The sequence below is a fragment of the Rhynchophorus ferrugineus genome, unplaced genomic scaffold (assembly GCF_030347505.1).
Source record: "Rhynchophorus ferrugineus isolate W39M unplaced genomic scaffold, kcgeb_rfMv2 rfM1, whole genome shotgun sequence".
NCBI lineage: Eukaryota > Metazoa > Arthropoda > Insecta > Coleoptera > Curculionidae > Rhynchophorus > Rhynchophorus ferrugineus.
Genome location: NW_027472580.1, coordinates 51631745 through 51648060, shown reverse-complemented (window position 1 = coordinate 51648060; position 16316 = coordinate 51631745). Strand labels below are relative to the sequence as shown.

The 16316-nt window shown below is 30.0% G+C and overlaps 1 protein-coding gene across 2 annotated transcripts in view; it reads left to right on the top strand.

Moving 5' to 3' along the window:
• The first annotated feature begins 12076 nt into the window (after window positions 1–12076).
• br (broad-complex core protein) overlaps window positions 12077–16316 on the top strand; it is a 132061-nt gene continuing 127821 nt past the window's right edge. Inside the window, exon 1 of one of the 2 annotated variants that reach the window (XM_076419874.1) lies at window positions 12077–12258. The gene's annotated coding sequence lies outside the window, so the exon portion shown is untranslated. The remainder of the gene's footprint in view (window positions 12259–16316) is intronic. The other variant, XM_076419862.1, reaches the window with a different exon arrangement.

Below are 16316 nucleotides of genomic sequence, written 5' to 3'. Positions count from 1 at the left end.
AAGTTGCGTATGAATATCCTTATGTGTATAATAATTTCAAGAAACTTCTACTTATATAAAAATTATAAACGATCTCTATGCATCGAATCGTGACTTCAAAATTAACCAACAAAACAAACCACAAATTTTGAATTGTCGTCAATTTAGATTATATCGACCTGATAAAAGTTATTGTAAATTTTGGTGTTTTTCCTGTTAGAATATTTCTAATGGATTTTTCATAATAAATGTCTTATAATTCCCACCAATGACGTATATGGTAAATTTCCATATACTTGTGATTATGATTTTTTGTTGGAAGATTGAAATTTTGTTTTGGTTAACTTTGAATAATGTTATCAAAATACGTTATTTAGATTTATTCGTCTTATTTATTAACTATACTAAACAGATTAATATTTCGGACGTATTTGGTCAAGAGGCATGGGTTATTTTCAGGGTTTAATGAAAATTTTTAAAATGTAAATTAGAAAAATAAAACTAATAGAAATATTTAAACAATATAGGTTAAATATTAGAAAAATTGTATGACCTAATTGATAAATTTTGTTACTCATCATGAGGAACATACTTCATTTGGATTATATCAGTTATTAAGAACTTTATACTTTTTTCACGTATTATTTTCTTTATTTTATGCTAGATTCCAACGGATTTTCTCCTATTATTGAAGGTTAACTTATACTATTTTCTACTATATTAAACTATTGTGGTTCAGATCGATTGTATATGGCCGATGCACAACGATGAACTAGATATAATCTATTATCTAATCTGTAATGTTGAAATCATCGTCTACTTGTTTCCTGCTATGACTGATCCCAACACTCATCAGTTATACACTTATATTCACTCAACAAATACCAATCATGATGTTTGGTTATTACTGTTAATCATGAATTTTTTATCGTTATTTGTAAATTAATTAATCGATTCGGTATAAAGATGTTGTTATTGATAACGAAAGTGTTACATCGCCTACACTACAATCATATTAACATTCTCTACATGTTATATTTTATAAGAATAAAAATACAAACACTAAACATTTTTAAATTTTTTAAACTTAATCAAAAACTTGACTTTTAAATTTAAATAATTCTGATATTATAAAGTTATATCAAATCAATAAAAAAGAGAAATATTAAGACTTAGTGAAAATGTACTGTATTTTTAAACACATTACTTATTTTTACTTATTGGATCACCCACTTAGTTCTTATTCTTTTGATAATGTCAACTATTTATATAATTTTTTGCTTATTTAATAGGTTGGAGAAAAAGAACATTCATCTAGTAATACCCATTCAATGAAACCATACTACACATGGTTTGAAAAATAAGGCTTCATATCGTAAATATCAAATATATCACAGATCTAGAACTAGAGTCATTCGTTTGCTCGGTCAAAAGTTATTGAGTATTGAAAATGAAACATCCCAGAAAGTCAATTTTCGTCACATTATGCATTTTACCTTCGAAAGCAAAAAATGCAGCATAAGCTAATTTGACGAGTGCATTATTAATCAACGCCAGTGTCAGAAGTGGTTCGATTGGCGATTTTGTTTCCGAACATTAGGCGCTAAAGTTTGAGTATCTATCGTGTTTATATCTGTGAATTTCTGCTGAAACTAAACTAACAGTACAAAGCTGACTTCAAAGAAAGTTGTTACAATCACAATATCACAATAGTTAATTTTCTCGCCAGGCAATAACGAAAGTTCTACATTGCCGGAATTATAGTTTTACCAGAAACGTTGTAAAAAGTCACGGATCAAAAAGGCACAAAAGTAATTGAGTTTTAATAATTAATAACATCGTATCAAATTTAATAAATAATTTTAAATAATAATACTGCAGAATAATTCTAAGCTTATATCAATCAAAAATTAGTTTAGTTTAACTCAATTTCTTTTTTATCTATTTTTTCACAATAACAAAAGTTGCTTCACTCAAAATGTTATAATTCACAAACTAATGATCCGACAGCTGCCAAATTTATATACGCATCTTTTGAGGGTTAGAGCTAACTAAAAAACATATGGATTTAATTCTAGTAGCGGCATCTATGTGTCAGGTCGGGGACTTTTCAATTGACCTGTTATGTGCAATATTATTATTAATCCTTCTGACACGTTTCACATACTTAATACTTAACATAGGTGCCAAAAATCCGCATATAACAGTGGCTAAAATAATTGCCAAATACCAACATACTTATATATATGAAGAACAATTTATACAAAACTGAAAAGTAACAAAATTGTGTAATACTAATAATGAGCAATTTTAAATTCAAATTTAAATATTTATTTGAATGACAAAAGATAACCCCAAAAAATTACTGAATTATCCAAATCTCCAAATAACTTCCGAGAGGTTCATCATGGAAATAATTTATAAAAAGAAAAATGAAACGAGTATTTAATAATGTATGTCAAACGTATAATAAAACCGAGAAGGAATCATTTCTAAATTGAATTATTATTGTATCAATCCTCAAATCAAACAACGGTCAATCAAAAATTTATAAAGAAATTGTATGAATAATTGTAAATAATAAATACTCTCATTAATCTTGGTATAAAAAAAAACTGCAACTATAACAAAAACAGTTCGCTCTACCAATCTTCCCTTTATTATTTCTTTTAACCCACAAAACTAGAGATAAACCTTAAAAAGTCAGCAAATTCAGGGTATAGGCGAAATAATCTTTAGAGGACCCATTTGTTTTTAAAATTTCTGCAATTCTTCGCGGAATAGATTCATAGAGTATTTTTATAATTTCTATTTGAACGCTATTCCACTATTGTACCAAAACATCTACCATTTACTTCAGTAATATTGAAAAGGGAAATATCCTATTCAACCTAACTCTCTGCTCTAAAACTCCATAATGATTCAATTATGTTGAGGTCTGGCAATTATGCCGACCAGGGAAGATGTTTTATGATATCCTGATGCTCCTCAAACCATAACTGAACCTTCTTGGCTGTATATATATATATATATATATATATATATGCTTATTATCAGCTTGGAATATTATAAATTTTGTCATCAATATGCTAGTCATTGAAACAACTTCATTATTGGGGATATTCTTCAGGAGTAATCCGGGCAGTGATGTGAATAAAAGTGTCAAGATTTTATAATCGTTGGACCACTTCTTTGGCAGCTTAACTTTGGCTTTCGTTACAAAGAGTTTCGCAAGGTTTGTGGAGCTCCCCCCATTTAGTCTTGATCGTATAAGTAGCAGTATTACTCAAGTGAGTATTAAGATCTGTTATTTTTGCCGCGATAGTTTTATTTGGCCTGACCACAATCCTTTTGAATGTCCTTTGCTCTCTATTAGTTACCATTCAATCAAATCATTCATTCATTTATCATCAATCAATCATTTTATGAAATAGAAATTATATTTGATAACATTTTTGTTCAATTATTTTATTTAGATTAGAATTTTTTTTTATTGCAAAGCCAACTGAATTAAAACTCAGAGTTGATGCGGCAGCATTGTAATGTTTGGACGTCACAAATATCCATTACGCATTACTAAAAAACTTTGAATTGACTATATACTGTCATTACCGTGGCTACCATATCTCGTGAAACATTAAAAAAACATCTGAGCATCACACATTTCGCCGAATGCTTATTTTAACTTCCGCAGAACAAAGCGTATAATGCACTAAAATGTCACCTACAACATTTGGCATATAAACTAAGCAATATATACGCGTCCCGCTATGTACATGGAAGCAGCATTGCCAACACGCAACAAGATATGCTATATTGCATGATGTTAATATTATTTTACCTATCCCCTATGCTTAAATATTCGGTTGGTGAAAAATTAATTTCATTAAAATGTAACAGTCCGTAGAAATTGTACGAAGGAAAGGAACACAATGTTTAAAGTAGCACCGGAAAGGATCTATTCCTTATAAGCTACCCCACCTTGACGAACATTTAATTCGACTGCCTTGGTAATTGACAACAACTAATATTTTAGAAGCAGAAAATTGAAATAAAAACGGCCAGAATTGATCAACAGGTTATCTTACACCGTGACAACTTCAAACCACATAAACTTTTAGTAACGAAAAAAATTTAGGGATTGTTAAAATCAATACGTAGGCTCAATTGTTTGGCCAGAAATCTTGGATGGAATTATGGTCCACCAAGAAATTGACAAAAATCATTAACAGGTCATTTATTATTGATTGGTAATTAAAATGCATAACAATAAGTTCCCTCTAAATAATTTCTTTCTAAATGAAAAATAATTAAATAATATTGGATCTTATTGTAATTTTATATAATTAACCATAAAAAATAAGGTATAAAATTTGACTGTTTATAACACATCTTTCATGCCGTTAAAGCAACTCATCGACTTTGAACAAATATTACGTGAAACCGTAACAATATACCCCAAATTAGCCCCGAAAACTCTCCGCTGAAACTTGAAATAAAAATTCTTTAAATTCGACAAAAGTCGAAATTGTGAATTACTATAAAATGACGTCTATTCACTGACTTTTATCAACGCCAAGTCCTACTTTAGCATGTTTTTATAAAACGAAAATTGTCAAATTATCTGAATAGATAGGTCATTAAAAGTATTTTCGCAAAAAGTTTTCGAGAATCTATTCAATCGAATGTCTGATTTTTAAAGTTATAGAAGAAAATGTTATACAACCTGTTTTAGCAAAAGTTATAGTAAATTCCATATGATAAATACGCGTCATATAATAATCATACAAGCTGTTAATAACAACTAGATAAAACCAGTTTAATAACTGCGGTGGTTTAGACGAAAGAACGGTCCTCTTAGTGCTGCGATAGGCGGGTTCGTATCCTACAGGATACGAATATTCTTAATGTTTGCAGTTGTAAATATAATTGTTTCTAGGCAAAAATATAAAGTCCAACAAGGAATGACGATCTCAGTTACGCCAATAACCAGGCTAGGTGAAATCTGATGTATTCTGAGATGCTCTCCGAGTTAATTGCTGGTCAGTCGGCAAGCTTAATGCCGATCACAGTTATTAGAAGTCCACGTAAAGATACGTTAAAATATGTCAAAAAACAAAAATACATACAATATTAGTTCAGAATGCCTCCAACAACATTTTTATACCGTTTTATAATATATATGTATATAGAAATGAAATGTGAATGGTAATCTTAGATACCAACATTTCGTATTATATTTCATCTACAAGCATCCATGCCCAGAGACGAATGATCTCAGTTATGCCAATAACCAGACTAGGAAAATCTGATGTATTCTGAGATGGTCTCCGAGTTAGTCGCTGGTTAGTCGTTAGTGTCGATCACACTTATTAGAAGTTCACGTAAAGATACGTTAAAATATGTCAAAAAAACAAAAATGCATACAATATTAGTTCAGAATGCCTCCAACAACGTTTTTATACCGTTTTATAAAATATATAAATATAGAAATGAAATGTGAATAGTAATCTTAGATACCAGCATTTCGTATTATATTTCATCTACAAGCATCCATGCCCAGAGACGAATGATCTCAGTTATGCCAATAACCAGACTAGGTAAAATCTGATGTATTCTGAGATGGTCTCCGAGTTAGTCGCTGGTGAGTCGACAAGCTTAATGTCGATCACAATTATTAGAAGTCTACGTAAAGATACGTTAAAATATATCAAAAAACAAAAATACATACAATATTAGTTCAGAATGCCTCCAACAACATTTTTATACCGTTTTATAAAATATATGTATATAGAAATGAAATGTGAATAGTAATTTTAGGTACCAGCATTTCGTATTATATTTCATCTACAAGCATCCATGCCCAGAGACGAGCCCTTTAACCGCTTACCCGCATCAACGAGTACACAAGTGCCGGCCAATTTGTATAGAATGTTGAAGATCCCTTCCACTCAATTTAAAGTCTACTATGCACAAATAGCTATAGCAGAAAACCAAATCTACAGAATTCTCTAAATAGACAAGCATTTCAACCCCAAAAATTATCCAATAATTAATTATAAGGGCTATATTAAACAACAGAATTTTTTTTTCCAAATTGCAAAATTTTCTCAATTCATTATTGCTGTGTAATATTGATATACATTTTTATTTTTCTGTCATTATCAAATAGCGACAGAAACAAACTTTTTACTATCTTCTGAATATAATAATGAATATAATAATCTGAATAAAATCCATTGAGTATTCTCACAATTTAGTCTGAAATATGACTAATGTACTCAATTGAATTATTTCTGAAATAGTCCTAGTTTAAAACACCATCTCATAATATTTACCTTTAGATTATCCCATAATTCTATAAATTTGCAGATTTTTTCAGTATTTCATAATATTGTTCGAATATAAAAGGACCTATTTTTTAGACAGAATACTTGATACTAACTTGTCTGACAACACTAATCTATGTAATATTGCAAATATCGAAATGACATGGCGTTCGTTCGAATTACATTCGTTATTACTTGATTTAAGCAATTCCACTACCGCAGCCCATCAAATACTTTTAGAAATGTATAAATATATTGCGCTGCTATATCGCAATTTTCGGTATTGGCTTCAGCGATTTAAAAGTGGTGATTGTTATATCAATTACATAAAACGGCCCAAGAAACTAAAAACAATAAATTGCAAGCAGAAATCCAACTCAGACTTTCAAAGAGCTTTCAGATTGGTTAGCAATGACTGTAAATGAGATTTTGAACGGATTCATTACTTTCAAGGAAAAAAGATGAGTTTTCTGTAGCGTGTTGTTCATGGGGATAAAGCGTGGATCTACAACGACAATCTCAAGAACCTAAGGGCATAGGTTAGTTCAGGAAAGCCATCGAAATTAACACCGGGGCGACATATACATAGTCATAAAGTAGTGCTGTACATATGGTAAGATCAACAAGTTGTATTACGAACTACCTAAACCTAAATAAATCGTACTGCAAACATCTTCCGACGGCAATTGAACAAACTGAACATATTGTCGTAGAAAAGATTAGTTAGATATAGCATAGCTTGGTTAAAAATGCAGACATCATACAAACATGGATAGATGATGATCGTTGTCAAACCAACATCGTCTCTTCGACACGATGTCGCTGTGTTACCAAACAAAAACTTATAATATATATAAATTGCACCAGATTTCCTCAATCAATTCCTAGGCATAATAATTTTGTCCAGAAAACAATGTACTAAACATTACTCCGATTCTTGATTAAACATTACCCTTGCAGGGAAAAATTTTCGAGGCGACATAAAAAAATTGTGCGATGTAAGTTGTGTAAGACATCAAAGAGTTCAAGATATCGGAAGGCAGTGTATTAGCACTATTTGTCAGTTGGCATGAACATTTGTTAAGGAAACAGCTGTATTCAATGTTAGCCGTGTTTGCTCAAAATCGAAACGACTTTAACCGATAACAAGAACGTATTGACAATTCAGAAGGCTGTTTGGAACTATGCAACCAAAATAAACAGTAACAAATGACACGTACTTAGTAATTGTTATGTTTTAAAGATCGCATAGTATTCCATTAGTATTCTAAATTGCATACTACATTTTCTGAAAGACTGTTTTTGAATCAGATTTTATCAAAAATTCGAGATAGTCTCTGAGAATTCCGTTCAGAGCTCACGTTAAGCAATAGGTCTAGTCTAGATAAATCCTAGTTCGTAAGTTGGAAACTTTAAATAAATTATAGAAAATATTAATTATATTTAGATTTATTTATATCTTGCAATTTATTTATGCAATTACAATTTTAAAATGGTAACAATCGTATCAAATCCACTTTTAGATAAAGTATAAATAATTGTTATATCAGCCATCATAAAGAGCTTTGACTCTCGTAGATAAAAACAAATTCTCTATTTAATTTTTTTATCTGCTGCAGGTGTTTATTAAAGGATTTTTCGTGTGAAAATTTAAGAGTGCATTAGAATGGACGTATTTCTACGCACCACGTGTTTTTACAGTTTTATTTCCTTCTAATCATCCTAGAATTACTTTGACATCATAATCATCATATATAGTTTATTGTTTTATAGTGTTTTTAGTGTATAGAATAAACTGAAAGATTTATGAAATGGCGCATGAATCAAGGTCTTCCGTAGCTATAAAGTCCATCGTTCAAGTTATTCCACTTCCACATACAAAACAACAGATAACCTATATTTATTGCTGTTATTTCATTTTTTTCATTTATTATATTTTCATTGAATTTTCTGAACCAAGAATTTTGACAGAAACCATCAATGAAGCTCATATACATTTGCATAACATCTTAGTCATCACATCTTACTTCATGGTTATAATATTAAAGCTAATTATATAGCTCACTTCTTAAAGTTTGTGATATAAATTAGAATCCTTTTATTAGGTATACAAATAAATAAATTCCGTTAAAGTGATTTTAAACCGTATAATATATTTAAATGATTTATGATGTATATGGAAAGCCAGAATAAATGTTTTTTACATATTATCTAAGAGATATTATAAGTGTTATACATGTTATGAGAATCAATGTGACGTTTATAATTAGAAATTTAGCCTTTTCAACCATAACCTTCTTCAAAACGTTTTGTCATCTAAACAGAACTTGTGTTATTTATAGTGACTTGATAGTTCTGCCTAATTGAAAAATGGAGTTCACTTATGAACATTTTCGTACGATGAATTTTGACGCGAACTATCGAGGCGGTGGTCCATTAATCAATTTACTTAGACTTTAATCTAAATTGTGAAATATTAGTATAATGAATTTAAACGTGACAGTAGTTCGCTCCGTATGTAACTTACTGTAAGAATAAGTTATCCTTGGACATTAGAATGACGAGTATCAATAAGCTAATGCATGAACATTTAGCTGTGAAAACAATTTGTTCAAGTAGGATCTCGCATAATTTCCAAAATTTCAAAAAGTACTTGTGTCAATTGGTGCAAATAAGTTCATTCACGATGCATCAAAAGCTGTGCATAACAAACACAGGTGACGAATCTTGGATTAATGTGTATAAGTCCCAAATTAAACAACAATCCACGGTATGGTTCTTCGAAGGAGATCCAAATTCGAGAAAGTAATTAATGAGCAAAGCAGATGATCGCGTGTTTTTTTTTAAACAACCGGACATACAGTGGAATAGTAATCAATTAATATGGAAAAAATGTTACGAGGAGAAGTGTTCAAGGACATGAAAAAGTGTATTAATTATCATTAAATGTGAAAATCAATAAAATATAGATCGACCATAATACAAGGGAATCAAAATGAAAAAGATGTGTGGCTAGAAAAGAGTGAAAGCTGCTCATAGCGACTAAAAATCTGTAAACACTATGAACTTGACAAAGCAGCCTATCTACAAAATCTATTAAGATCCAAGAATCAATGTAACATCAAATCAGCTGAATACTGAGTAAGAGCAAGCCCAATATAAGCCACAATACATATTTGTTTACAAACCTCATATGTTGAATCTATGTAGATATTTAGCTCTAATGGATAAGCCCCATCTAAAACAAATACTCCCTTCGAGAATATAAATACTTCTACAATAAATATATAGAAATTGGAAAGAATATGAAAAGAAAAGAGAGTTATTAATAAAATAGTATTAATTTATTTTTATTATAAGTTTTTTTGTTAAATAAACATATTTTTGTTATGTACGCTGGACACTTTTTAAGTACAGTCTACAGTATAACTTAATAATATAATATTAATATATTTAAAGATGCATTTTCATGTTTTCAAGATGAATTAATTTATACATACTCCAAATTCTAATCAGTGACGCCTCGTTTTGATCGATTACCTTTATTGGATCACTGTATAACTTATGAGCGAAAAACTGAGTCAAGAGGCTTTCTCAAATTTATTTTGAAGTCAGTTTTACAGCCTTAAGATAGCATTCAGCAATCAGATATATGTTTTGTTAGTCAGACGGGGCAGGGTCCGAGCTATACGTCTCTCAATTTTTATTAAAGTTGTATGTGTAATCAACACTAGCAATGTTTTGATATAGACTATTTCATTCGTATTAATTTTTTAAAGAAAAGAGCCAAATTATTGATTTGGTCATCTTGGCAACATCACCTTCCTTGTTGACATTGAGAACTTTGGAACTGTTTGCGAAACTTTTCTGACTACATCCACGATATTTGTCATTTTTAATTCAATTCAATTTTATTATTTCAGCAACTTTTGAACGCCACTTTGAACATTCATTCGTTTCAATAATTGTTAGACTCGCTTTGTTTCAGCTGCGATTAACAAATGGAAACCCCGTCCATTCATTTTTAGCTGCAAATTCATATGGATTATGAGTTATTTTCATAAATCTTCTTTTGGTATCCATTTTATTAAAAGGGTTCAGAACTAATCTATGAGCGTTATTTAGTTCCATAGTCCGAGTGATAAAATATGTTAGTCTATTATTATATTTAATAATTTAATAGACTTCTTTTCAATAATTGATTAGAGATTTTTTTTTCTCATCTAAGATATTCTATAAATTGTTACCTGTCAAACGCATATTGAGGCTTCATTGAATATATATTGAATATATATCAGTTCTGTAAATTAATTTTCAAGGATTTAGAACAGATTTTGCTACAGATTAAATTGCATCGGGTACATTTATAACTAACTTCATGTAGAACTCTTTCTAGCAGGCCTAAGTTTTCAGTATGCGTCATTTTGTCGAAACATGAACAATAAATGTTCAGTATATTGAAAATGTTTAAACATGTACAGAGTAAATCGTTTTTGTAGGTACTTTTTAACACTTTTTATTTCAATTTAGAAAAGGCGACTGTAGGCCATCGAGTAATGTGTGAATTTTATGACATACAGTCCTCTATCGTTTTCGACATTCTGACGCCGAATGTAAATGGCGTCCTGGAAAGCCACAAAAGAAAAGATGAAGATTTGAAGGCATCACTCAATGATGATCCATGTAAAATGCAAGAAGAATATGCATAATTATTGTGAGTGACACAAGAAACCATTTCCAATCGCTTAAGGAACATGAAAATGATCCAAAACCTTGGATATTTTGGGCGTCATGAATTAAAAACAAGAGATATTGAAAGGCGTTTGGTCATAGGTGAAATGCTGCTTAAACGCAAAAATATAATAGGTTTTTTGTATCGTATTGGTAATAGAGATGAAAAATGGATCCATTACAATCATTCAAAGCGAAAACATTATGGGAACCACCTGGTCATGTATCAACATCAACACTAAAGCCGAATATCCATGTATCAAAACTAATATTCTGTATTTAGTGAGATCAACTTGATGTAGTATACTATAAGCTGCAAAGACCTAATAAAACCACCAATGGGGATCGCTATTTATTATAATTGATTCTTTAAAGCCGAACACTTCGCGAAAATCGACCGAAATACGTGTAAGATGTCAACAATGTTATTCTTTAGCATGACAACGCTCAAATATATGTTGCAAATCCATTGAAAACATACTTGGAAATATTGAAATAAATACTCCACCTCCGTAATGTACAAACATTCCTACTTCTGATGACTATTTGTGCCGATATATAAGTCATTCGATTGTTCACAATAAAGTTGTAAATTAAAAAACACCGTTAAAACTGATTTATAGGTCTAATATTATTACAGATATGTGACTATTATTTTCAGACATTTATAAAATCAAAATGAAACAAGTTTTGTCCTACCTATTAAATAAAATACAAGTTAAAATGTTAATATTTACAAATATACTAGACATGGCCTAATAATATGCCGGTAAAACCAAATATTCCATATTTTTCCTGTCATAATGATTTTAATAAATAATCTATGGAACATTTAATAAGTAACTAAAGTTAGCAACTTATTTAACATTTATTTCTAGTCAAACTAAATCACAATCAGACATCGTTCGACCTACATCAATTACAGAGCAAAATAAGACACCGCAGACATAACGAATATAAACAATATACATTGTTAACCTACCACAACATATCAAAATCCGAACATTCAAAACATGCCCAAAATTTTATCAATAAACAGTTCGCTCGTACATCGCCAACTAGACCCATATGTTCATACGTTGGTTCTATCTATTAACAAAACATTCTAAAAAAAAGTCAAATAGTTTTTTAGTGAGCACCGAATTGTCCGGGCATTCGCGCTAAAACTGTTACGTCTCCTTTAACATGTTCAAGATACAGTAAAAATTCTCCGACGACCGTAAGTTATAATATTCACTTTTGTTTTTCTAATTGTTTTGATTTATCACGAACAGTTGACACTGCACGTATTATTTGTCTTTAGACGTTTTTAATCGCACATACAGCCTCATTTTTATTTATATTTTTTATATTACTTAAATTTACAAGTAATGAGACAATGAAACAATGCCGGATAAACACACTCAAACTGAGCAACAGAAAGTAAATATTGTAAAATCAATTGGATTTTTAGCTATTTTTGACATTTTTACAATACATAGGATTTAGGGTATTACAATAAATAAGATAAATAAGATTTATAATTTTATTAAAGACAGCTATATGATGCATTTTGTGTCGTTCTTTTTGATCGAAATATTAATATTAATATATCGATATATATTTTGATATTATTTTTCTAAAAAGTATTGATATTTATAAAATAGAATATCGAACTTAAATTTCAGATTTCTACCAATATCACATCCCAATTTTGTAGCAAAATATGCATATTAAAACTAGAGTATTGTGAAGTAAAATATAATTTTTTTAAAAAACTTAATATTTTTGATGATTCTCCCACTGTCGTCGTTAAAAGAATTCTCAAAGCCGATATGTCAATATTTTTTAAAATATCCACATTCTGACATTGGGGCGATTGTTACAAATAGAATATTACAAATATTACGAATATTATCTATTAATGTTATTATGAATGTAATTATTACGAATATTATTATAATTTAAAATGCCGAGTCTCTATATTTTCTATACTCAGACATAATGTTTCTTAATGGGAATTAAAATTTGATGTGATTATCAAAGTATGGGCCGATAAAGACTGATATGAGAAACAGATATATATTAATAACTATAAACGATAAATTTCAGCTCCTAACTCTTCTTCTTCTTCTGTCTTTGACAATCACAGGAATTGATTAAAAACTGCTTCTAAATATTAATTTATTCACTAAAAGTATAAACATTTCGAAAAAAAGGCATCTTCCAACCAAGTATTTAATAAATGATAATAGCCGGCTTGGTGGCACAGTGGAAAAGGCGATAGGACGGTTCTCGTACTGTTGCGATAGCCACGAGTTCGAATCCTGCTGTGGCATGGTCGTAGATGTATGTTTGTAATTTTTTAAAATGTGTGATTGGTCTAGGCAAGAGTGTAAGAAATCTGACAAGGAAAACGATCCCAGTCGCGCCAGTAACCAGGCTGGGTAAGACCGGATGTCTTCTAGGATAATTTCTAAAGTTGGTCACTTGCCAGTAGGTAGGCTTAATGCTGAAGACCGTGGTTCGGAGCCCACGTTAAACTTTAGGCCCAGTCCAGATGAACCCATAATTGTTAAAAGGAGACTTTAAAATATATAAAAAGAAAAATAATAAATAATAATAAATGTATGAAATATCGTATGTGATAAGGTTATCCAGTGCATATGTTGAAGTGAATATATTTTTATAAGAAATTTTTGGTCGTTAATTTTTAAAATATTATTTGAAATAATTATAATGTTGTATAGTTCATAATTATCCCCAATCTAATTCATTTCATTGTATTTTTTTTTATTTCTCCGCAAAATTCATCAACTAAAAATTTGCAACAATTCGCATAAACGAAATCAATTTTTTTTAACGTTATTGCTTACTACCGAAGTATGGTGTATGCCAGCACAATACTAATTGATTTAAAAAACCTGTCTAGAGACAGGGACCACATATTTTATTAGGTATATTGTAAATATTGACAATAGCAAAAAAGGAGAAAGACTGCAATATGCAAATAATTAAAGTCCCAATGCCACTAAGAATAGTGTCAATATAAGCAATAAGAATATCGAAAACAAAGCATCTCCTTCATGCAAACCAGTCACAACACTTGATGGTCTGAGTAATAATATTCTGTATCACACGTTTTATTTATTCCACGGACTATCTTTGTTATTCGCCTATTTTGCCTTAGATAACCTTCAAACTATTTCGCTGTTTATTAACCGATTTTTCTCCATTATCAAATAAGAATAACATTTAATTAGCGTAAAAATAGCCAGTAACAACAATTGCAACATGGCTTTTTAATTCTAAATTATAGATGGAACATTCCGCGTTTGTATGCGATATTTTTATAATCCAGTTGCAATAAGTCGCGAGTTATTTATTTTGATTAGAACATTGCGGTCATAATTAATTTTTATTTTTAGTTTTCTTAACCAATAAAACTTTACACTTACCGAACACGCTCGAATAGTTTCGACAGGTTTTTCTATGTTTAACAGACTTCGTAACAATTTTAATCCTTGTATCACGTTATTTGATTGATTTATTACATTATCAGTATTATCCATTATTGAGCGTTAGCTACCATCTTCCTAGAAGCAGATTGATTAATATAGAAAAGCGAAAATAAATTCTTCGAACCGTTCCCAGCTTAGGGCCTAACATGTGAAACCTTATATAAAAACTGTGTTATCTAGGGTTTAAAGATTTTTAATAATCTAAGGTGGGCGAATTCCTGTATTATTACTATATTATTATTACTATAAGATGTTCACAATATTGATAATTAATTATTATTTTAAAGCAACATGCCCTTTTGATCCTATCAAACACTTATTTGCCAACCTTTTTGTCAGCCAAAACTAATTCAAAATTACCAAAAATCATATTATATCATTCCTATATATAATTTTATCATAAATTCTGTATATGTGGGATTCGAAGATTCACATGTGGGTAAATCAGCAGTATACAAGACCAACAGTATACACTGCCTTGTAGAATTGAATATATTAGATGTAGTACATAAATGTATGTTCTTCATCTTGTCATATACTAAACTGTTTATCTTTAAAAAAATTATAGCAGCTGTAGATTTTCAACCGCTAAAATTAATAACATGCTACTGTAGGCATGCCACACTATCAAAATTCTATTCCATATCCAGGAATGCAGCGGAGCATTATCCTTTAGCATTTAGGTCTATAATTATTAATATTTGGCTTATTAATCTACGTATTTATTCTATGGTATATGCTTGTTATGAAATCCAAACTGACGTTCAAGGCTCCTGATGTACATTTCCTCAAAAACTTTCAAGACCATAGATAAAAAAACTTTTAGGGATTGTTGGAAGTTAATTGCGACTAATAACAAATTAATTTATTTTGCAAAACAAAACGGCTAGTAACTATATATTAGTCTCAATAAGGTTGAATTTTATTCATAATTCACCAAAATATTAATAAAATGTTAGTATTAATTAGGTAATTCATTAAAAAATATGATTTTTGATCGAAAACTACTAAATAACTATATCATTAGTTTTAGCCTGTATTATGTTAAAAATGAATAAAGTAGTTTGATTTAGAAATTACAAAATATGGAACAATAATAACAAATAGTAAATCTGCTGGTGTATATGTGGAATAAAATTGATTCTTAAAATAGTTCAATAGCAAACCGGCCAAGAAGTATGGCAAAAAAATTTCTTAAACCACAAATCAAGATTAACACATAAAAACTGGATTTTTGATGGCTGGTATGAGCACCATTTTCTTAAAAATTTTAGGTTCATTTCAAAGTCAGTATTGTCATTTAGTACATTATTTTACTATAATATTGCATCAAACAGTAACTTCCCGTTACGACTATTTCGGTACAACTTTATAATATTTACTTAATTATCAAGATAAAAATGGGCGTCCAAATTATTTTGCGACCAAAATCAACGTATTTTTTCAATATTTCCCAATTTATCATATTTTTAAGCCACCTTTGTACCAACTAGAGTTTATCTGTACTGATGTGGATGTGGCGCGATCCTCAACATTTAGTCAACCGACTAGCGAGTGACCGACTCAGAAATCATCCTAGAAAATTTCTGGTTTACTCAGATTGGTTACTGGCGTGACTGAGATTATTTTCCTTGTCGAATTTTGCAATTCCCCAAGTTTGTTCAATATTAAAACTATTTATTTCTTACAGTGTAGATTTGACAATAACAAATCTCTGAGTATCAAGCATGTTGCAAATGTTGGAATAACAAAGAGTTCTACTACCTACCACTATGAT